Raw genomic sequence first — 23,179 nt, forward strand, 5'->3', positions numbered from 1 at the left:
CTGTCCCAGTACCCTGAGATCATAATCTGAACCAAAGGCAGATGCTTAACTAACTGAGCCACCCAGGTGCCCCTGCCATGTGTCTTTGAGAAGGAGTTAAACATACAACAAATTCTCTCTCTCTGAACTGTCTCCCACAAAAAAAAAATTACAGTATTTTTACAAGAAGGTAAGACAATTAAAGCTACCTTTTTTGAGTGCCTTTTACTCACCAAACACTGTGCTAAGTTTTCTGTCTTTTTGAGAGAGAGAAAATGCGTGTGTTCTCAGCGTGGAGGGGAGGGGTAGAGGCAGAGGCAGAATCTTAAGCAGGTTCCATGCCCAGCGCGGAGCCTGATGTTTGGCTTCATCTCACTACCCTGAGATCATGACCTGACCTGAAATCAAGAGTCAGATGCTTAATCCACTGAGCCACCAGGCGCCCCTAAGTTTTGTTTTGTTTTTAACATACATTATCTGTAATCCTTATGAGGATACCATAAGGTGGACAGTAATGTCCCTATTTTAAAGAAATAGAATCTGAAGCTCAGAAGTTAAGCTTCAGGGCTTTATATGTTCAGGGCTGTTCTTAGTAATAACATGGACCAGGTAGATATGGACCTAGGTCACTAGAGCTCCAAAACTAGAGTTCTTCTCATTATACCATGTAGTAGAAGTAAAAGATGGCAAGTACCTTATAGTGAATGGTAGAGAGAGAACTTTTCAACATGTGATAGAAATATAGATGAGAAAAAAGTCATAGTTCTGCCCCTTAGAGCTTGCTGATTCCATGTTAACCATAATTTCTGGTGCTTTGTCTTACTTCTCTATTTCTTTTTGTACTTAGTATTTAGAACTCTCTTATCTCTTTTGTTGAGTTCATGTCAAATAATCAAATAGGTATCTCGAAGTGGATGCTCCCAATGTGCCAGATAAATTGTGCTGCTTATATTCTCTGAAACATAGATTTCTGTTGCTGCTGTGTTTCTGACCTCACCATAAATCTCAGTAGTTTAACTCATTTTACAGTCTATCTAAATCCTAAATATTTTAGCCTTTTAAAACATTTCTCGATTGTCTTTCTGTGAAAGATGGTAAGCATTTTTATAAATCTAGGTTCTGGTCATCTCTTTATGGGTCTTTAATTTTGCTTCCCATTCAGGTAATTATTTTTTAACTCCTTGTTTTGAACATTGAACATCTTACATAGCTCAAGTTTAAAATGTTACAGAAGTATATACATTGATAAATCTCATATCTGCCCCCCTAGCCACCTAATTCTTCTCCTTGGAGCATTCAGCGTTAGCACTGTCTTATGTATCCTTCCAGAGATGATGTTATTATATATAAACAAATTTATAATCAGTTTTCTCTCAGCCCCTCCCCAGTATTATATATTATACACAGTTTTTTGCATTTTTCCCCTCTTTCTCCTTTTAACCTAACAGTAAGTATAGCATGGTGATCATGCCCTAATCAGTACCTGAAGAGTTTATTTATTCTCTTTTTTTGACTGGATAATATGTCACTATAACAGGCTTCTGTTGATGGACAGTAGTTTGTTCATTTGTTTTGTGAATGCTGCAAGAATAACTGAATGTAAGTTATTTTGTATGTATGCAAGCATGTTTTGAATAATAAATTCCCCACTGTGAGATTTTAGGATCAAAGGATTTGTGCATTTTAACATTTAGCTGCGATTGTCTCCATGGAAGTAGTAGTAATATGGACACTCCTAGCAGTAGTATTTAAGTATAACACCACAAGGTGTTATAACACTTTTTTTTTTTTTAAGCACTTTTTATCTTTACCAAACTGGTAGATGAAAAATACTATCTTGTATTTTTTTTTAAGATTTCCTTTTCATTGTAACATCATAGACATAATATGTAAAAAGGTGATGAATTTTACAAATTAAACACACCTGTGTGACCACTACCCCAGTTATTACTCTATCCCCAACCTCTGGAAAGATAACTGGTATCCTGACTTTACATCATCAATTATTTTCATACTTCCTGGAAATCATACAGTATATGTCCTTATTTATGGCTTCTTTGCTCAGTGTTGTATCTTAAGATTCATCCCAGTTGTATCAGAGTTCTCAGTTAAATCTTGATTTGCACGTCTCGTACAAGGAGAGAATCTTCGTGTTTCAAGCTTTAAAATTTTTATTTTCTATCAGCTCTTTGTTTCCTGTATCCATGGGTGGATGATCATTTTCTTATGGATCTCTGTGTAAAGGAAGCTAACCCTTTACATGGGATAGGAGTTGTACCTGTTTTCTAAAGTTAGTCATGCCTTTTGACTTGGCATATGAGGGTTCCTACCTGAAGATTTTTATTTTTTCTTATTTTTTTAAAATTTTATTTATTTGAGAGAGAGCACAAGGAGGGGGAGGGCAGAGGGAGAGGGTAAAGCAGACTCCCCACTGAGCAGGGAGCCCTTCCCAGGACCCTGGGATCATGACCTGAGGCGAAGGCAGAGGCTTAACCAACTGAGCCATCCAGGCGCCCTACATGAAGATATTTAAAAGTACATAATTTTTTTTATGGCCATTAAATTTTTTTCTCCCATTATATTTTTTCCTCAGTAGGCCTTCTGTTTTCTGATCATCCAATAACTTTTCTTAAATCATACTTTAACGTCAGTGAAGATGCAAGGGTAATGAAGAAATGAAAAATGATAATGCTGACAGTGAAATTTGAGTCAAATATAAATGGGGTATAAGAAGAAAATATTATCACTGTTCAAGAGACTGTGGATATGTGGTCAGAGGAACTTAACAAACTTAAGGGCAAATGAGGAAAGTCGTTGTGATGAAAAGGCTGATATTCCAGAGGAACTAATGCTGGCAAAAATCTTTACACTAATGGGACTCTTTCAGAGACATTCATGACCTTTGGAAGTGCAAGGGCTAGAATGTTAGAAGCTGGTCCCAACTCAAAAAGGAGTATGACAGTTCCTCAATGTGTATAAAATATAATAGATGCTCTGTATTAAAGTTATAGCATGAGAGGAGACAAATGTGGTCAAACTACTTGATAAGTTATTTACAAAGAGATAAAGCACTTTGATTTACAGTGATTCTAATTTTAAAGTTATAGTATACTAAATATTTTTTAAAATATAATTTTATATAATAGATATGTTTATGATTTTATATAATATAAAAATATTTTATACTTTTACTGTATTTTCTTGTATAACAGAGTTTTTAACGTTTTGTTAATTTTAAAGGTCACAGAACAGGTCCCACTGATTAAGGTTTGCTGTTTCATCTCACATGGTCATTTCTATGACCACATTACCATACAAAATGAGGACTGCCAGTATATGTTTAAACAGACAACCCACCCCCCAGTTCCTTAAATTGACCTCAAATGTTTCAGAAATTGATCTTTTTATTGTCCATTCTGACCTTGGAGTCCATCATCGATTAAGTAGAATTGCAAAAATGGTATGTGTTTCATGTACTTAGGACTTGAGTTCTTGGAGCTGCTCTGGATCTCATTTCTTTCCTAAATTGCCAGATGTGGATCTTGATAGTCTCATGAACTTTATGAAGAGGACTACACAAAATCATGAAGGACAAAAACAGTTTTGTGTATTTCTTCAGAACCTATTTATTATATATTAGACATGGTGTAAAGATGTGCAGGCAGATGAAAGTTAATATAATGAGATTGTATAGAAATATCGTAGAAGAATTAAAGTTCATGATACTGAAAAATTGAAGACATTTTTACAGTGTTGCTGAATTCTTTGCTGTATTCTGTGATAATGGTGGTTCCACCTTGTTTTCAAGGAAATTCTTGGAAACTATATATGCAAATTGAGCATCTTTATCTAGGTCAGCTGGCAGCATGTCTAATACATGCCATGAAACAGATATTTTAATGTAAATAACACATTACAGAAATACTTCTACTTGGGCAGCAGGTCCCATACTGTTTGTAATCTGTCTATGGCAGATTAATGTTTAAAACAACAGCCTAATTTTGGATTGTGAATGCGTTTTAGGAGCAGAGTAAGTTAATCAACTCAGGGCTTATATTGTAAGTTACCATTGAAGCTAGGGTTTGAACCTCCCAATTCAGTGTTCTTACGCCTGAAAAACCTGAAAATAAATTGTTAAATATTATAACTTAACGTCATATATCGTTATTTACAAAAGATTTGATTTTCACTTCATTTCTCTGTAGAAGTTTGGTTACTGCGTCTTCATTTTTTGGGGGGATGAGATGAAAGTTATTGGTCCTAATTATTTACTGAACACATTTTTAGTCAGTATTTTTGGAGAGCCTGTGCTGAGAGCTCTGAGGGATGTAAGAATGGTTGTTGGCTACCGTGAAACTTTCATAAGTCTTGAATACAGATAACTGAACAAATAATACAGCTGACAGTCATTATCTTATGGGTGGTACAAGTGAGGACTTAAGTTCAAAGGCGTGAGCAGTAACTTCCAGCTAGGAGAATGAGAGCAGCCTTCATGGATACAGTAGAGCTGATCAAGGGCTTGAAAGATAGCTTATGGGCACGCTAACAGTAGCATGTACCGATTGGAGCAGACAACGCTGGAAAAGTCCTAAAGATAAAAAAGCTGCTCTAATGTGTCTTAATTGTATTACATAACCTGTTTTGTTTAATGATGTTTGATAGTTGATTGTTGGATTAGTAACATTACCAACTTTTGTTCTCAAAAGAATGCTGCTGTATGATTCAGGATTGTATAGTGTAGTAGGTCTCAAAGTGTGGTCTCCGGTAGCATCAGAGGCTTCCTGTACCCTGTTAGAAAAGCAGATCCTTGGTTCCACCCCAGGCCTAGTAGTTGGATCCAAAAGAATAGGGGGTGAAGACCCAGCAGTCTGCTTTAACAAGCCTTACCTTGTTTGGAGAGGGCCAGGGATTTATAGTCCATTATTACATTTTGACAAAAATCTGTATCACCTTTATTTGGTAAAGCTTACTTTTTTTGTATGTGATCTTTCTCTAGAAGCTATTAATGATTAATTGCCCGTTTGGTGACCTTGATTAAAAGTCCTTGCTTTCCAACTTATTTTACTTTGATTATAAAATTTTTGTCAGTTCGAAGGGTAATTTTTTTACGTGGGAATCTGGAAATTATATAGGGGGCTATTTTAATTGCCAGTGGTAATTATAAAGAAAATTGTTAGTACATCTTCTTGGCACATCATATACACTTGCTGTTTTATTGTCACCTAGAATTTAAAGCTGAGGTATTGTGGTCATTGGATATATAGGAAGGAAGCGTGTCCTGATATGGTTTTTTATTTTTATGAAATCTTTTAATGACACCTGTCAATTTTATACTAATTTGTCTTGAAATTGTAATTTGTTATTTCTAATTAAAATCTCATTGAGGGGGGCGCCTGGGTGGCACAGCGGTTAAGCGTCTGCCTTCGGCTCAGGGTGTGATCCCGGCGATCTGGGATCGAGCCCCACATCAGGCTCTTCTGCTATGAGCCTGCTTCTTCCTCTCCCACTCCCCCTGCTTGTGTTCCCTCTCTCGCTGGCTGTCTCTATCTCTGTCGAATAAATAAATAAAAAATCTTAAAAAAAAAAAAAATCTCATTGAGGAACTGCCAGACTTTTCAAAAGTGGCTGCATTTTACTTTTTTTTAAAGATTTTATTTATTCATTTGAGACATAGAGATGCAGAGAGAGAGAGCATGAGCAGGGGGAGAGGCAGAGGGAGAGGGAGAGGCAGGCTCCCCGCTGAGCCAGGAGCTGGACGTGGGGCTTGATCCCAGAACCCCGGAATCATGACCTGAGCCGAAGGCTGACGCTTAACTATCTGAGCCACCCAGGCACCCCTGATTTTTACATTTTGACCAGCAGTGTTTGAGGGTTCCAGTTTGACCACATCCTCAACCACCATTATTATATTATTTTTACATTTTATTTATTTATTTTAGAGAGCTAGAGAGAACATGAGGAAGAGCAGAGGGAGAGGGACAAGCAGACTCCTTCCTGAGTGCAGAGCCCAATATAGGGCTGGATCCCACAACCCTCAGATCATGACCTGAGCTGAAATCAAGAGTCAGACTTTTAACCAACTGAACCACCCAGGTGCCCCTCAACCACCATTATTGTTGTCCTTTTCTTTCATTAGCCCTTCTGGTGGATGTGAAGGTGGTATCTTATTGCGGTTTTGATTTGTGTTTTCCTTATGGCTAGTGATGTTGAAGGTATGATCATGTGCATATTGACCGTTTGTATATTGTGTTTGGTGGACTAGCTATTCAGATATTTGGCCCATTTTAAAATTAGGTTGTTTGCTGTCTTAGTATTGAGTTGTACTATTTCTTTATATGTTCTAGACACAAGTCCATTATCATGTTGTGCAAAAATTTTCTTCTGTGAATTTTCACTTTCTTTGCAGTGTCCTTTGGAGTGAAAAGGTTTTAAATTTCGTTGCTTGTGCTTTAGGTGTCCCATCTAACCATTGCCTAATCCAGAGTCACTTAGTTAGATCTTTGATCCATTTTGAGGTAATTTTTTTTTTATATATTATGGAGTAGGGTTCCAGTTTCATTCCTTTGCATGTGGATATCCACTTGTCCCAGCACCCATTTCTTATAGTGGCAGATTTTTGTGAATTTTTATCTATACTTTCTAAATCTTTTTTGTAGTTGAAGAGATTCTGAGTTTTACTGACTACTCCTACCCCATTGTCCAGAAAGGAATACATTTACTAACTATTGAAAAGATGCTGTGAATAAAGCACTGTGTTCTGTTTTAGGAGCCATATTTTTAGAAGGACACAAACTGGAGCAGGTTTTTGTAATTGTTATGTCACAAATTTTTTAAAATGGGAAATAGAACACTTGGGGGTGAGAGACTAGGAGAAAATCCTTCCAGTAGCTAAAGATTCTCATTTAAAGTAGAGTTAGGCCTTTTTGGTCTATAGCTCCAGAAGGTCTGAGTATGAATTCAGGTAAATACATTTGAATCCTAGAAGAAAGAACTTTGAAACAATTAGAGCTGTCTAATAATGTAGCAAAATAGCACCCTTAGACAGAAGCACTCAACATTGGAGGAGCTCAAACAGAGGTTGAATGATGCATCATTTTGTCGTTAAAATTACAGAATGGATTTCTGCATAGAACGAAGTTTGTTGTAGGTTTTTAATTTTCCTATTGTAGTTTGCTTTCACAGTTGTGAAGGGTTTTCTCTTCAGGGTTCATCTTTTTCCAGACTTCTGTCAAGTAGGAGAATGAGGGTGAGTGAAAATAGATTATTGTCTTGAAGGATTACATGACTAAATGATACTCTTTGGTTAGCTAACATTATCATGGATTATTCTGAAAATTAGTCTTATTGCATGAGTTAGTGTGTATTTTTGTGTATGTGTATGTGCACATCTCCAACCTTGTTGGAAAACATAATGAAGAGTGGTGATGAGGCACAGTAGCAAGAGTATTAGTCTAACGTTAAATTTAGGCATGGTTGTGATTTGTAGATTGTAAAATGAAGAAGGCTTGCATAAATGCAGGAAAATGTAAATTGTGATAGTATAAGGGATTTCATTTTCTTTGTAGAAAAATCTGTAAGTTACCCTTCCTGATTCAAGGAATTATGTTCTTACTTTGTAAATGATCTCTTAGAAGAGTACAAATTGTTAAAGGAGAAAGTTTACTAGTGTGCATTTATACTTTTATGATAAGTGTATTTAAATTGTACGTCTTAAGGTTTGGAAGAAACCTGATCATTATATAAGCTGATTGAGGCAAAAGAATTTAAATACCTGGCCCTTAGGCAAAATAATTTAAGGACCTTTTAGTGATAAGATTCACACTATATGCTCAAAATAGAATTGGGAACATGAAAATATCAGATGTCTTTATTTCTTTGAAGTGAGGTTTTGGACTGAGCCTTAGAGAAAAACTTTTGAGCTTAGCCTGTTCCATGTTTTAAGCATTTATCTTGTTTGCCCAACTTTAGAGGTTTTACCTTCGTTTGTTGTTGTTGTTGTTTTAAAGTAAGCTCGATGCCCAACATGGAGCTTGAACTCACAACCCTAAGACCCAGAGTCGCATGCTGTACTGACTGAGCCAGCCAAGCGCTCCATTATTTTAAAGATTATTCCAAAATCTTACTTTGAGCATACCTTGGAATCTTGGTTGGGAATACTTGGCTTCAAACAAAAGCTTTTTTCTTTATGTGATGTTGGTACACGTATGCCTTAATGAGCAATTGGTACAAACCTGTTAAAATGAAGATGTCTTCTATAATTGTGGCTTTTTAAGGCTTAAATTTAAAATGTTTGTTAATGTGTGTATTCTTTTATGCTTAAAAATATGAAAATATTGTTTTTAGTATATATGAATTTTCCCCTGAAGTTACTATACATTAAAAAAAAAATTAAAGCATACTATCCAGGTTTTCTTTTCCTTTGCCTGTTTTTGAATGTACCGTCTAAAGACTGCTAATGTTTATACGTCTCTTTCCGCCTTCCCTATTGGTGGACTTGCAGTATTTTAGGTTCTAACCTTTTAGGTCAGAGATCTTGTCTTCTTCAAGCACACAAGAGTTCAAAGTATTATGTGTAGAGCCAAATTTGACATTTGTGTTGGAACCAGATGTCATCACAATATTAAGGACTTCAGGTCAGTACTTGGTAATTTTCAGGGGATGTGCTGAATGTTTTGATGTTCTTCTCTCTGTTCTGTCATCTCACCTCTTCTATTACCCCAACCTGGAGTGACGCTCTTTTCATGCATTTCTGGATGCGTTGACATGGACTTGTATAGCAGTTCTGTGTCTTTATATGTCTTATTTTAGAGGAGGAGGAAATATTTGAATCATACTCTGTAGGACCAAAAAGAACGTATTTCATTTCGTAGGCATCGTATTATGGAATAAATAAATTTGACAGTTGTGCCCAGAAGCAGAATTTTGGTGAATGTGTCAACACAGATGTATTGTAATTTAAGTATATCTTTTATTAATAGAATAAAACTTAGTATATTAATCATGCTTTAGTTTCTAATGTACTTCACAATTTTGACTTCACATCGATTAATTGGAATGTTGGGATTACTCTCATTTCTTCATCTCTGGGATTGGGGCTGAGGTGGTTTTTGTAATTTCTTCAATCCCTATCTCATTCTAGGTTTCCAATAATCTGTGACTCTTAACTACTTGCAACTTCCATAGATTTTGCTTGTTTAGTTACAAAAAATAGTGTAAAATCTGATGGAGAATCTGATGTGATTGCAGCTTTACCAAAAACAGGCTTGCCTTCCTTACATCTCCAAAGAAATAGGCTCAGTGGGGTTGTAGGAATTTCGTTCATTTCCCCTGTGCCAAATGTCAAAGAGATACTTGAATTCAGAGCCAGTGATGAAAGATGGTGCCTAATCCTCTTAGGCCACCAAATTTATGTTAATCATCAATAAGACTTTTTCCCTCAGGGAGTTAAGGGTTTAAAGAGAAAGTTAATGTAGGGGAAGAAAGAGATAAAGAAAGGGGGGTAATCAGAAGGGGGAGGGAAGCATGGGAGACTATGGACTCTGAGAAACAAACTGAGGACCTCAGAGGGGAGGGGGGTGGGGGAATGGGATAGACTGGTGATGGGTAGTAAGGAGGGCACGTATTGCATGTTGCACTGGGTGTTATACGCAACTAATGAATCATCGAACCTTGCATCAGAAACCAGGGATGTACTGTATGGTGACTAACATAGTGTAATAAAAAAAAATTTTAAAAAAAAGAAGAGAAAGTTAATGTTCTCGGCCTGCAATCTACATGAATTTAGTCTGGTTGAAAAAAATGGCATGTTGTTTGGAAGTAAAGGATAATGTCTGAAAGAAGAAAGATGTGTGAAGGCAAATTTGAGACTTTTTTTCTGGAAAGGAAGAAAGATGAACTTTCTGTACATACAGGAAGATTTCTCAGCCAAGAGTTTATTTTTATCAGCTCATGGTCAATTGTCAGTTTTTTTCATCTGTCTCAAGAGTCGCAAACTAAGACATGGTTTTGGTAAATAAAGTGTTTTGGAGCATACCAAGCCCATTCATTAAATTACTGTTTGTAGACAGTCTTTGTGCTCCAGTGGCAGCATTGAGTAGATGAAACAGAGACTGTATGACCCCCAAAGCCTAAAATATTTACTCCTTGGCCCTTTACAGAAAATGTTTGCCAGTCCCTAATCTATATGCCTACCCATTCCTCTCAACAATATATTTTTTCGGCTTTCCTGTAAATATGAACTCTCTCACATATCTTTCACATAGATAGTTTTTGCACATTTGCTTTATATTGTTAATCATCTCTTGTCATTATTTTTATCTCATAATTATTTTAGTTGAGCCATTTAAGAATAAGTTGTACACATTATGATTATTTACCTGTAAATATTTGTGTGTGTCTCTTAAGAACAAGGATATCCTCTTACATAACTGCTGTGGTCAGATTCAGGGGACATTTAATTTAACACTGATACAGTATTGATACAACTTATTATTTAATATATTCCATATTCAGATTTTGCCAGTTGTCCTATTGATCTTGTTAATAGTTGTTTTGCCCTAATCCAGGATCCAAGCCAAGATCACGCACTGAATAATCTTTAATTTGACATAGTTCCTTAGCCTTTCTTTGTGTTTTATTACTTATACGTTGACCGTTTTAAAGAATGTTCTTCAGTTTGAGTTTGTTTCCTCAGAACAGAGTCAGGTTATGTTAACTGTGGGGGCGCCTGGGTGGCTTAGTTGTTAAGCGTATGCCTTCGGCTCAGGGTTCTGGGATCAAGCCCCACATCAGGCTCCTCTGCTGGGAGCCTGCTTCTTCCTCTCCCACTCCCTCTGCTTGTGTTCCCTCTCTCACTGGCTGTCTCTCTCTCTCTGTCAAATAAATAAATAAAGTCTTTAAAAAAAAAAGATTATGTTAACTGTGGTTTTAAAGGAATGAAAAGTATGGAGTCACATAACAAGAAAAAGCTATACGTTAGAATTGAAATAATTCTGGGCCAAGTATCAAGAGTGAGGCCTGAATTATAGTTATGGGAAAATAATTGCTTGTCCATTATCTCCACATAGTTTCCATTGTGTATTTAAAAAAAAAAGAATTACAGTATGCTATATTTAACGAGCATGGACTTTGAAGGTGGTGACATAGTTTTAAATCTTAGCTGTATTGTGAGTAATTGTATAAAGGTGAGCAAATTACTTAACGTCTTAGAGTCATTTGTAAAGTATGTCTGATTGCAAGTTTGGGAAAGTAAATGAGATAATATATGCAAAGTGAAAGGATGCTACGCAATGTGTTATTTAGTGAAATATAGTAAATTTGGAAAAGAGGAGAATTAGTCTGAGTTAGAACTGTCGAAAAAACTTTGAGTGGAGAAGATTGCATTTTACCTGTGATTTGAAGGATGGGTTGACTTTGGATAAACCATGTAGGTGTGAAGAATCCATTGGAAGTTCTGGAGTGTGAGAGGGGATAAGGTCAGATTATTAGTGTAGGAAATAATGTTAGAGTGAGGAGATTGGTAAAAACAAAAATTTTGGACTTTGAGTTTGAAGGTCTGTATTATAGTCCAGCCTTTGCCATTGGCTAGTTGTATGACATGGGCTACATTGTTTCATCCGTCTGGACTGTGTTTGGCATATTACCAGTGATTTTCAGAGAGGAGAGACATCACTGATAGGTTGGAGCAGTAAGGGAAGGCTTTAAGCAGGAAGGAGTTGAGATGGGTCTTTTAAAGTGGGTAGGCTCTTGATAGGAGAAGGAAAAGGGAGTATCATTAGAAAAGCATGCTAAATTAAAGAGAGCACTATTGGAAATAAACCTATTGTATCAGAGGTTAAGGAGTGGTGCATGTTGGAGAGTAACGAGAAATTAAGGTTATCAGTTCTGAGCTCTTTATAATTATGTGTGGCATTTACAGTTGGAGTAGAAAAATGACCCTCTTAGTTATTTAAATGTTGGCGAGATGCATATTGGAATATAACTACATTCACTTGGTCCAAAATTTTTTTTGGGGTGGTGTGGTTTTTGCTTAGTTTCCACAGGGAGCCTAAGGGCTTTCTGTTGGAGAGGAAGATACCTCAAACTCTCTTCTCCCGGAAATTTAACGTAAGAAATACCAAAACTTAGTGGAAAGAAAGGGCAGCTACAATACAGCAATGCAATGACCTCGAAGTAAATGAGTGAGGATGAACCATAGGCCAGTTATTGGGTGTATAGGCTGAAGAGTCTTTGGGATGTTTCTGCATGTCGGTTGATTCTGGAGCTTCTGCAGACCCAGTCACTCAAGTATAGCAGTTGACTTTGGAAGAAAGTTGAAGTGTAAATAAAACAGTTTGCAAAATTGGTAGCCAGTGCTGCCTGGACCAGAATCTAGGCTAGCTGTGTTTCACCATGTGGTAAATGACCATTGTCTGTTCAGAGTAAATTTCAACAGTCCTCTCATGTGGCAGTCAAAAAAGAGAGTATATGAATAACTGTTCTCTGTACGTCTGTCTCAGGATTAATAACCTTTCTTCTGGCAATGATCCGTATCTTTACCGATGTATTAATAAAATCTGTGGAAGTCCTAATTATATATGAATCCAGCTATTCTGTGGAGAAATAAGCGGGATGGGACCATATTTGAAACAGGTTCTGGGAACAAACTTAATTGGGTAGAGTGGTTATATTCTTGACTCATAGAACTGCTATTGTTTTGTGGTTTTTTTGTTTTTTTCAAAACCTGGCAGTCCAGGTCTTTCTGAGCTCATGCTTTCAGTAAATCCTGTTTTTAGTGGTAAACATAAGTATTTCTTGGTTTTATAAAAGTTAAGAAATTGAGATAAGACAGTTCCTATTTATTACAACATGCTCATTTTGTTTATCTGTCCTCCCCCACTATATGATCAACTTCAAGGAGTTTCCTTACTGTTCTGTCCTTAGCATCTGAAATGGGAACCTGGCATATGGTAGGCACTCAGTAGATAGTACTCAAATTGAATGAAGAGATAATCGTATTTCAAAGCGTAACATGAAAGTAAGCCTATTAAGAGAATTTACAAATGAAGTCCTTTAAAGTTTTTCTAAAGTTTTTATTCTTACACCTTTTCTCCTTCTTTTGTTTATGGGTTTTGTTTCATTCCGTGGAAGGGTGAGTATGACAAGCTACATTTTAATTTTGTCTAGGATTCTTAGTCATGCCTTTGGATGACAATACCATGGCCACATTTTTAGCCTTAATTGGAAAAGACACTTAACATCCTTTAACAGAATAAAGCCAGGGACACCTGGGTGGCTCAGTCAGTTAAGCGTCTGCCTTTGGCTCAGATCATTATCTCAGGGTCCTGGATTGAGTCCTGTGTGGGGCTCCTTGCTCAGCGGGGAGCCTACTTCTCCCTTTGCCCCTCTCCCTCTTGTGCTTGCTCTCTCAAATAAATAAATAAAATCTTAAATAAAAAAAAAAAAGAATAAAGCAGCAATTTTAAAATTTATTTTATACTAATGATTATTCAAAATTTAAATCTTATTTGGTAAAATCCCATACTTAAAGAATTTCTACCTAAAAGTTATATTAATTTTACTAAGATACAGCCAGTCATGGGGGTGTGCAAAAGGCAAAATTTGTTATCTGCATAAAGGAAGTTTATTTCCTGTCCCTGGGTGACCTAGAAAATCAGAAATTTCAATACGTTTTTTTTAATACCACAGAAGTAATGAACGCATATAATAAAATTTTAGAAAAAAAATGGGGCTTCTTGCCTAGTCCTACTCTCAGGAGACAACAGTGTTTAAGATAGCTGTGTTTGCTGCTTTTGGTGGTTATCATTATATGTTTGTTTAACATGTCTTTCTTCATCTATTAGCTTTAGGCACAATTTATTATTTTCCTTCAACTTTTAAGATGAAGTGTCCTTGATAATGTTTTAGTGAAATATGTGTTCTTTAAATAATGCCTGGGGAGAGAAAATTATGTAGATTGGTGTAAAACATGAGAATGCAATAAGAGGATTATTGGGCAGGAGAAATATTGGGAACTGTCAGGAAAAACATTCCTGTGTTTTCCTTTACTCACACACACAATACTTCTGATACTTCTGATCACCACGTGGGTGGTAATAATTTTCCCAACGATCAGTTCTCCACAGTACCAGCTGGGTGTCCTATAACTCAACTCAGTTATGATATTGTCTGCATAGAGTTAGCTTCCGATCCCACAGGGTAAGGGCTCGGTCCCATGTAACTCTCCTTCAGATGAGGAGAGTTCAATTTGAAGTTCAAGTTCAATTTGAAGTTAGACTGATTCAAATTGTTAACATCTTTATTACTACACTAAGGAAGTCTCAAGTCCCAGGTTGTTGCTTTTGAGTGACTGGCTATGAGTTGAAGTTCCCATGACCCCTCTTGGGTTTGATAATTTTTGAGAACTCAGGGAACCCCTTATATTTATCGGTTCATAATAAAATGGTATGATAAATGAATAAACATTCAGGTGGAAGAAATGCATGGGGCAGGGTACGGGGGAAGAGGCGCAGTGGTCCCATGCTCTAGCTGCCAGTTCTACCCTCACAGGATCTCTATGTGTTCAGCAATCTGGAAGCTCTCTGAATGCCATACTTTTGAGAGTTTTATGGAGAATTCAACATATAGGGCGTGATCAGTCATGAACTCAGGCACCAGTCCTCCCCTTCCTGAAGGATGGTGGGCGGGCTGACAGTTCCTGAGCTTTAAATCGTGGCTTGGTCTTTTTGGTGATCAACCCTCATCCTGAAGTTATCCAGGATCCCACCAAGAGTTGCATCTTTATAACAAAAGGCACTCTTAACATGCAGCAAATTCCAAGGCATTTAGGAGTGCTGTATCAGAAAGCAGGGTCAAAGACCAAATATTAGAACCAAAGATATCCTTAGTGCTCTTATTAGGAAATTATAAGCTTTAGGATCTCTTTGCCAAAAGTCTAGTATTTCTCTGTGTCCTCCTTGTAGACTTATCCTCAGTCTAGGAATACATCTCTGACTAGAGTTGGACTTCAAGGAGATTTAGCCTCTGCCAAGTCATTCTCAGTTCAGAGAATTCTTTGGGGACTTGGAATTTGAAGCAATTCTAGAAGTTTATTTTTACATGTATAGTATGGTTATAACTACACTGTTCTTTTCTCCTTTACGGTGTAAATTCTTTGGTCCATAAATAGGCTTTGAATGAGTGAATGTTCAAGAACACTTGAGAGTGAAAAGATTGAATGGTTTTGAATGAACAGGCCGTCTCTATTGGCCTGGAATGGAACCAGTTTCTTAGAATGTGGTTTAAACAGTAGTCCTTACTTGAACATTCTACAATTATGTCCTGAATTTCTGCCTGAGAACATGGATAAAATAAGTGAGGGGGGACAAAATCTAAAAATTTATATACTATATAGTAAGAAAAGTATAAAAGGCCATTGGCCCTAGCCTTCTAGTTTCTGACTGCTTAGTACTTAGCACAGCATGAAAAATAGCAAATTGATGGGGTCAGAATGTTCAGTGGTCTTGGTTGATAATTCACCTTATGCTGAACCCATTCTGCTCTTCAGTACCGGTTTTCTGCCCTTTGAATGAAATAGCTAGTTTTACTCTGTATTTCTCCCAATCAATAACATGGAAATAAAGTGGAATTTATTAAAGCTCCAAGTGGGACTTGCTGACTTCTTTCAAATTAGAAAATTAGTCACTGTGCTAGTGGAATTTGAAGTTAGACTGATTCAAATTGTTAACATCTTTATTACTACACTAAGGAAGATGCATATTAATAGAATTTATAGAACATGTTAAATTGTCCAAGGTAGCAAACATTAGGGAGAACTGAGAGCTTACATTGCCTATAAGGAATTTCCTAGAATGGGAAACTGCAAGTTATTTCCTATTAACCTTAAAAAATTTTTTTTTTGATATTCTATCTAGAAGGAAAATAATTTCAGGCTACACAGATATTCAGTAATTTATATGACATTCAAAACCAAAATAAAGGTACTATTTTTAAATACAGTGTAATTAGAGAGAAGGCTTAATGAAAGCCTTATTAAATTTACCCATTATTTGCTATCACTGAAAGTATCCTTCCCAGGAATTCAATGTTGCTGTTAGGCAATAGTTTTATGGATTCTTAGCAACTACTTGGAAGCCAGGGTACAGGAATAATAATATTAAACTGATATTTCTTTTAAAACATGGACATTTGATTATCTGGTACCCATTATAGATGATTGGTTATGGTGTTAATTAAAAAATGAGTATTATTTTTTAGAGGCCAAAATCTTGACCCACTCCTGCTTTTGTGTCCATTAATTCTCTTTTTTTCCTATTTTATATCCAGTATTTAATCTAGACAGGATGTGTCATACTGTAGTAGCAGTCCGTTTAAAAACAAAGTCATATTTCTATTTTATGAAATAAACTTCATTAACATTCATGGAAACAAAGTAAAACATTCTAGACATTTAGATTGAGTGTACTGATTGATAGTTTAATTAAGTTGTGGTTCTATTAAAGGACAGCTCTGTGTGTCCCATCATACTCAAAATCTGGTAAAATAATGACTACCCTTAATTAAGTGCTTTTTATATTTTCAGGTATGATTACATGCTTGATACGCATTATCTTCTTTAGTTCTCATAACAGTATCCTTCTGAGTAGATAGTGTTAAAATCCTCGTTTTACACATGAGGAAACGGTTAAGAGAGATTAAATAAGCAGCCTCATGTCTGGTGCTCAGTAAGTGGTGAAGTCACAGTATTCTTGCAGTTGGTTCTGTTGTAGTTCTCTGTGTAGTTTCTTCCACCTTAATTCTTAATTTGGTAGATAGTGAATTAAGCTGTAGAGTGGAAAGCAGTGTAAATATTTACTGAATAAGTGAATGCGCTAATGTAATTGAGTAATTGTAAAGAGCTAGAGGTTTGTGTGTGACTGTTGTATTTTGTGAAGTTTGCAAATGAATGTCCTGGCCTAAGATTATTAAATGCATGTGGGAAAGAGTAGAAGATTTGGTATGGTTAGAGGAGAGCAAGGATATGAAATATTCAGGTTGTTAGAGAGGGGGGAAGCAAAAAGTAAAAGTAATAGGAGGTATGAGAGAGGGATGTAATTTCATAGTAGCCACCAATAAATCTAGAAGATCTGAAAATGCAGAAGAACTTCATTATAGTAAACTTGTAAGGGACATACATCTATATTCTTTCAGATGTTATTTCCCCCAATGTTAAAATGCCAGTAGAACAAATTTGTCTGTCTTTCTTGTCTTTCTTCCTGGGACCTTAGGGTCAGAAACTGATAATGAAAGCATCCCCCCTGCCTACTGTAAGCTGTCTGATTTCTGTCTGATTTCTTGAAGTAGTCTGTCCAGTCTTTGTAGAACAATGAAGGAGAAATAGCAAACCTTTAGCCTTTCTCAGCCTTCCCAGTTTTTCTGCTGTGGCCTAAAGTAATCAAACTGTGGGATCAAAATCAAACTGTGTACCCTAAAAAAGCAAAACTTATGGCTTTTAAGAGTAACTGTTATGTTTTCAAATTTGAGTGTACATTTTAAACAGTAGTGCAGCATTAAAATGTTTCACCAAGATGTGATTGTTAACGATAATGTGTTTAGGTTATAAAATATTTCAGAGCTAAGTGCTTGCTAAATATTTGGCCATAGTTCTGGAACAAAAATTATTCTTCCGGTATTCTGAATTTCAGATATGGTGTGTATCAGACTAACATTTACCTTCGTTGTTCCTGAAATTATTTTGTGAGGGAGTGAAAAACAATCCAGCAATGTTATTGTTACTGATTTCTATTGTACTGTGTAGATAAGGTCTTTGTTTTAACCACTAGCCCTTTTGTGAGAGGGGTACATTTGTACCACATATGCATGCTTTGTTCTAGGCATCTAGAGTTGTAAAGCTGAAGAAGGCATCTTTCGAGATCTGTACCTTCTAGTGAAGGGGGATGGACATACAAAATGAGTATCTGCAGTGGTGATAGAGCTTAGGTGGGATGTAGGTGATCTCAAATTTAGCCAGATGATGTAGCATCTCCAAAGTCATGAAGGCACCGGGAACTAAAACGTACTTGTAAAGTAACACCCTAGAGAAAGAAAGTAATGGTGTTTGATGATTGATTAGCTATAACTGTAGGATATAAGGGAGGAGAAAGAGCCAGATTTTTAGTTTGGGTGGTTGGGAGGATGGAGCCATACCCAGATGTAGAGAATATAGGAAGAGGAACAAGTTTGGGATGGGAGATGAATTAAGTGTATACATAGTAAGTTTGAAATGCTTTGGAGACCTCTCTTGGGAGAGTGATGTCCAGTTGGGTTCATGCAACTGAAAATACTAGTTTAAAAATCCAGAGGCAGGAAGTTGCAATTATTTTATTCCCTTGTTCTTACGTGAGGAATTCAATCAAGCCTTGGTTGCTGTTGCCTTGGTTGAAAAATGGCTACTGCTTCAGGAGGCATCAGGTTTAAATGGGAAGAAGTGCTGCATCTGTTACCTGTTTACAGGAAAACAAAAGCTTCCCTAGCTGCCTCCCATGCTGGGATGGCTGGGAGCCCCTATCCCCACTCCTGTTTCTGTTTAGATTTTACTAGCTAGACTGTTTCACACGGCTACCTCTAGCCACAAGAAAGGCCGATAAAGTGTTGATGTGGACATGTTGCTGCTTTGAACAAAAATTGCCATTATGTTAGCAGGGAGGCTGAAAGTGACTCAATAGTTGTTATGTAAATAAATACCTAATTAAGCAGTGACCCAACAAAGAGACCCACTATTGTCTCTTTCACTTCAAAATTTAAAAAATAACTGAATTTTCAGATAATCAAGTGCGCTTCCATTATAAATTTTGGGATGCATGCCTGTTAAAAATAATTTGGATTTTAGATTTCATCAAAGTTGTAGGGGAAGGAGATTGAGGGGTGTGGGTGGTGGGATTCAAGGAACCAGCAGGCATTGTAGAAATATTTAGGAAACAGAATTGACCAAATTTAATGTTTGACATGGCTGACGTAGGAGGCAGAGGGAAGAATAAAGGATGATTTTTAGGCTTTTGATTCAGGTAATGAAGATGAAGCCAAAAGCAACACAGTATTCGCTGCAGAAATGGCTGTGGTGCTTTTATGCCTTCTAAGACGTTTTGATAAACTTCCAAAGTAGGAGGGTTATGCATTTTAAAATTTCATGCTTTCTTATGAGTACTGATACGTAATTTAAATAAATTTAACCAAACTCTTATCAGATGAAGTTACTGAATTCTGTATCTGTTTTTAAACAATTAAATCCACATGATATTTCAAGAACTAGTTAGTTGTATGAAATATTCTAAGTCCAAAGTATATGGAAACTGGGTGGGGGATGGGTGACAAAAAGTAGTGTTTATTGGTTGGTGGACTCAAGCTGTCTTCTGGTGGGTACCTGTGATCCTTGCTGTACTGATTCTCTCCTACCTGTGGCAGTCAGAGAATATGGATCTAGATCTCTTTCTCCTAAGTGATAACTTTCATGAAAAAATCTTTATCACGTTGGAATAAAGGAAACTTTTGGGAAACAAAAGTCTCTTTGAAAAGAGACTCAGGGGACTTAGGAGAGTGGTTAAGAATTTAACCTGGCATCTGGTGTCCACTTACTTGACCCCTTATTAATTGTCGATCTTGGTCTAGGAACTGCTTTGAGCATTAGTTAACTAGTTTTTGAAACAGACACAATACTATATGGCTTGTTATAAGATTTAAATGATAGTAAGTGTGCAAGCAGTGCAGAGTTTCATATTTTGTTATTTCTGGTAATGATATTTAACCTCCGGGCCTCAATTTCCTTTTGAACTCGACTGCTTTTCTTTAGCTTCATTTAGCCTTCATATCATCAAAAGAGATTTTCTGTGCTATTTGTAAGGTTTTTTGTAGCTTGTTAGTTTGGTTTTATGTCTGTGTTGCCGTATTTCTCAGTTCAGTTCAGTCAAACCCAGTCATTGCTTATAGGAGGGAATCAGTCTCATAGAAGCTTTAAGCTATAGGCCCAAGAACACTGACAGCCTTAGAGGCAGAGTAGGAATGAGGCCCCAGGTGTGTTGTGAGGAAAGGACTCACCAGACCTTTTCTCCTTCTTTGGATAAATAACGGTGTTCACTTACCAGATAAAGGCAGCATGTCCAGCAGTATTACCAGCCAGCACGAGAGTGTGGCAGCCTGGCCCCTGACTGGTGAACGGATCTGGACTGAGAGTACCTATGTGGAGGGAAGATGTGGTACATTCTTACAATGAACCATGTCCTTTGACGGGTTGGGTTCCTGAGAAGTTATGCCCGTGAAACTCAAAATGATACTGGTTCCTCTGTGGAGCTTGGAGTTTTTAAGCTGAGGTAGCTTCCACGTGCTTTTGTGAATTCTTGCCCCTTCCTACTTGAGCAGTGAAGTGGTCTTGGTAGGAGGAAGAGGAGCAGAGACAGTAGCTCCTGGACTGCACATTCTGCTGACACGTCTGGCCTCATGCTACCGGATAGTCCTTTCCTGTTCTATATCCTTGCATTTCTGAGTAAACTCAGTGGCCTTCTTAGGTTTTGTGAGTTCGTCTAATCCAGTCTGATTAACCCTGACTGGAGATCAAGAGGCCAGTGAAGAGTCACACACAACAGATTTTCATCCTCTTTGTGGGAAAGATCTTTTCCTCATAGTATTCTTTTTTTTTTTTTTAAGATTTTATTTATTTATTATAGAGAGAGAACACTTAGTGGGGGGTGCGAGGGAGGAGGAAGAGCAGAAGGAGAGGGAGAAGTAGACTCCTGCCTGAGTGGAGAGCCTGATGTGGGGCTTGATCCCAGGACCCTGAGATCATGACCTGAGCTGAAGGCAGTCACTCAACCCACTGAGCCCCCCAGGTGCCCTCCTCATAGTATTCTTGAAACAATTTCTGGCTTACATACTTAAGAAGAAGAGCTTAAGATTTTGTTGCCCTTTCCCTATCACCACAGATTGTCACCACCTACTCCTCATTTAATACTCATTGGAATCCAGAATTATGTCTTACATATGATAATAGGCACAGTTATAGAGTTAACTTAATATTTTTCCAGGAATTTACAATGGAAAATATTGAAACAAATTCAGCTAATCTTTATAGCTCTAGTTTTGTGCATTTTCATAAACTGGTCTCACTGTCTCTTTATTTTAGTTCTACTCAAGAATATTAAACACAGTGTAGGGGGGAAGACCAGCAGTTCTTAAGCATTTGAGGAAGCCTTGGTCTGTATCCACATTTGTGTTTTTTTGTTTTTTCCTAGTTCAGTATTTTAAGGTAGCCTACGATGGCAGGTAAATACATACAGTACCAGGCACAATGTAAGCATTTGCTGGATATTTAAAAATTGAGACTATGTCTAAACTGCAATAGGACTTAAGTAGACTTTCCATTGCAGTGGCATTTTTTTCTGTTATTTTTGTTTTTGTATCCTGTGTCTTGAAAAAGTTCAAAGCTTTTTGATGTTAACTGTGAAAGAATGCTTCTTTAAAAAATAATTTGACTAAACAGACTCTGGGTGACAGTTACAAATGTTTTTTGTGTTTTTTGTTTTTTTAAGATTTTATTTATTTGTCAGAGCAAGTGTGCACAAGGAGGGGGAGAAACAGGCTCCCTGCGGAACTCGATCCCAGGACCTTGGGATCATGACCTGAGCCAAAGGTAGACACTCTTTTTTTAATTTTTTAATTTATTTTTTTTAATGATTTTTTATTATGTTAGTCACCATACAGTACATCCCCGGTTTCCGATGTAAGGCTCGATGATTCATTAGTTGTGTATAACACCCAGTGCACCATGCAATACGTGCCCTCCTTACTACCCATCACCGGTCTATCCCATTCCCTCACCCCCTCCCCTCTGAAGCCCTCAGTTTGTTTCTCATAGTCCATAGTCTCTCATGTTTCATTCCCCCTTCTGATTACCCCCCTTTCTTTATCCCTTTCTTCCCCAACCGATCTTCCTAGTTCTTATGTTCCATAGATGAGAGAAATCATATGATAGTTGTCTTTCTCTGCTTGACTTATTTCACTTAGCATTATCTCCTCCAGTGCCGTCCATGTTGTAGCAAATGTTGAGAACTCGTTCTTTCTGATAGCTGAGTAATATTCCATTGTATATATGGACCACAACTTCTTAATCCAGTCATCTGTTGAGGGGCATCTCGGCTCCTTCCACGATTTAGCTATTGTGGACATTGCTGCTATGAACATTGGGGTGCATATGGCCCTTCTCTTCACTACGTCTGTATCTTTGGGGTAAACACCCAGTAGTGCAATGGCTGGATCATAGGGTAGCTCAATTTTTAACTTTTTAAGGGACCTCCACACTGTTTTCCAGAGTGGCTGTACCAACTTGCATTCCCACCAACAATGTAGGAGGGATCCCAAAGGTAGACACTTAACCAACTGAACCACCTAAGCATCCCTACAAAAGTTTTTTAATTTAGCATATCTTCTTTCTCATTTGATAACATTTATGATGACCTCCATAATATTATAGTACTAAATATTTATTATTTTTAAATTTTTAAATTTTATTTAAAAAATTTTTTTTCAAGTGATCTCTATGCCCAACATGGGGCTCAGACCCACGACCCCAAGGTCAAGAGTCTCATGGTCTGACTGCGCCAGCCAGGTGCCCCTATAATGCTAAGTATTTAGATAAATCTGTCATCTGTAATGCCTAATATTTATCTTAGAATTACAGCTTTATGATGTACAGGAGCTATAGGCAAGAACGGATAGTTAGAGAAAACATTAGAGTAATTGAAACATAAATGCCCTATTTGGTAAATATGGATGTTCCAGGTATGGCTTCCAACAAACATGAAAATGACATTAAGGTGACAGCATGAAGGTAAGGCACATCTTCATGCGTGACTGCCTGCATACAGAACATAGAACATACAGTAGCTTCTTGAGTATCGTGTTGCTCTCGCTTGATACACAAACTTGTTCTGAGCATCCTACTTACTGCTGCAACCTGGGGGCACCACCCCCTCCTCACAGAAAACTCCGGAACCCCTCACCCTCCTTGGACCTTTTCCTTTTTCATAGCTTGTCACCTTGTACATAACACTTAATTCTAAATTATGCTGGAATTCAAATTCTGCCAGGGCAAAGATCATTATTTATTAATGTATTTCAGTAAGTTTTGTTCCACTGTTAGTAAAGGACTAACTTTAAAAATTAACATTCTAGTAGA

At 37.1% G+C, this 23,179-nt stretch overlaps 1 protein-coding gene across 3 annotated transcripts in view; it reads left to right on the forward strand.

The window, feature by feature from the left end:
* Positions 1–23,179, forward strand: part of TBL1XR1 (TBL1X receptor 1) — a 167,093-nt gene that overhangs the window by 48,915 nt on the left and 94,999 nt on the right. The gene's annotated exons all lie outside the window — the stretch shown is intronic.

Source organism: Ursus maritimus, unplaced genomic scaffold (assembly GCF_017311325.1).
Source record: "Ursus maritimus isolate PB19 unplaced genomic scaffold, ASM1731132v1 scaffold_4, whole genome shotgun sequence".
NCBI classification, from domain to species: Eukaryota; Metazoa; Chordata; class Mammalia; order Carnivora; family Ursidae; genus Ursus; species Ursus maritimus.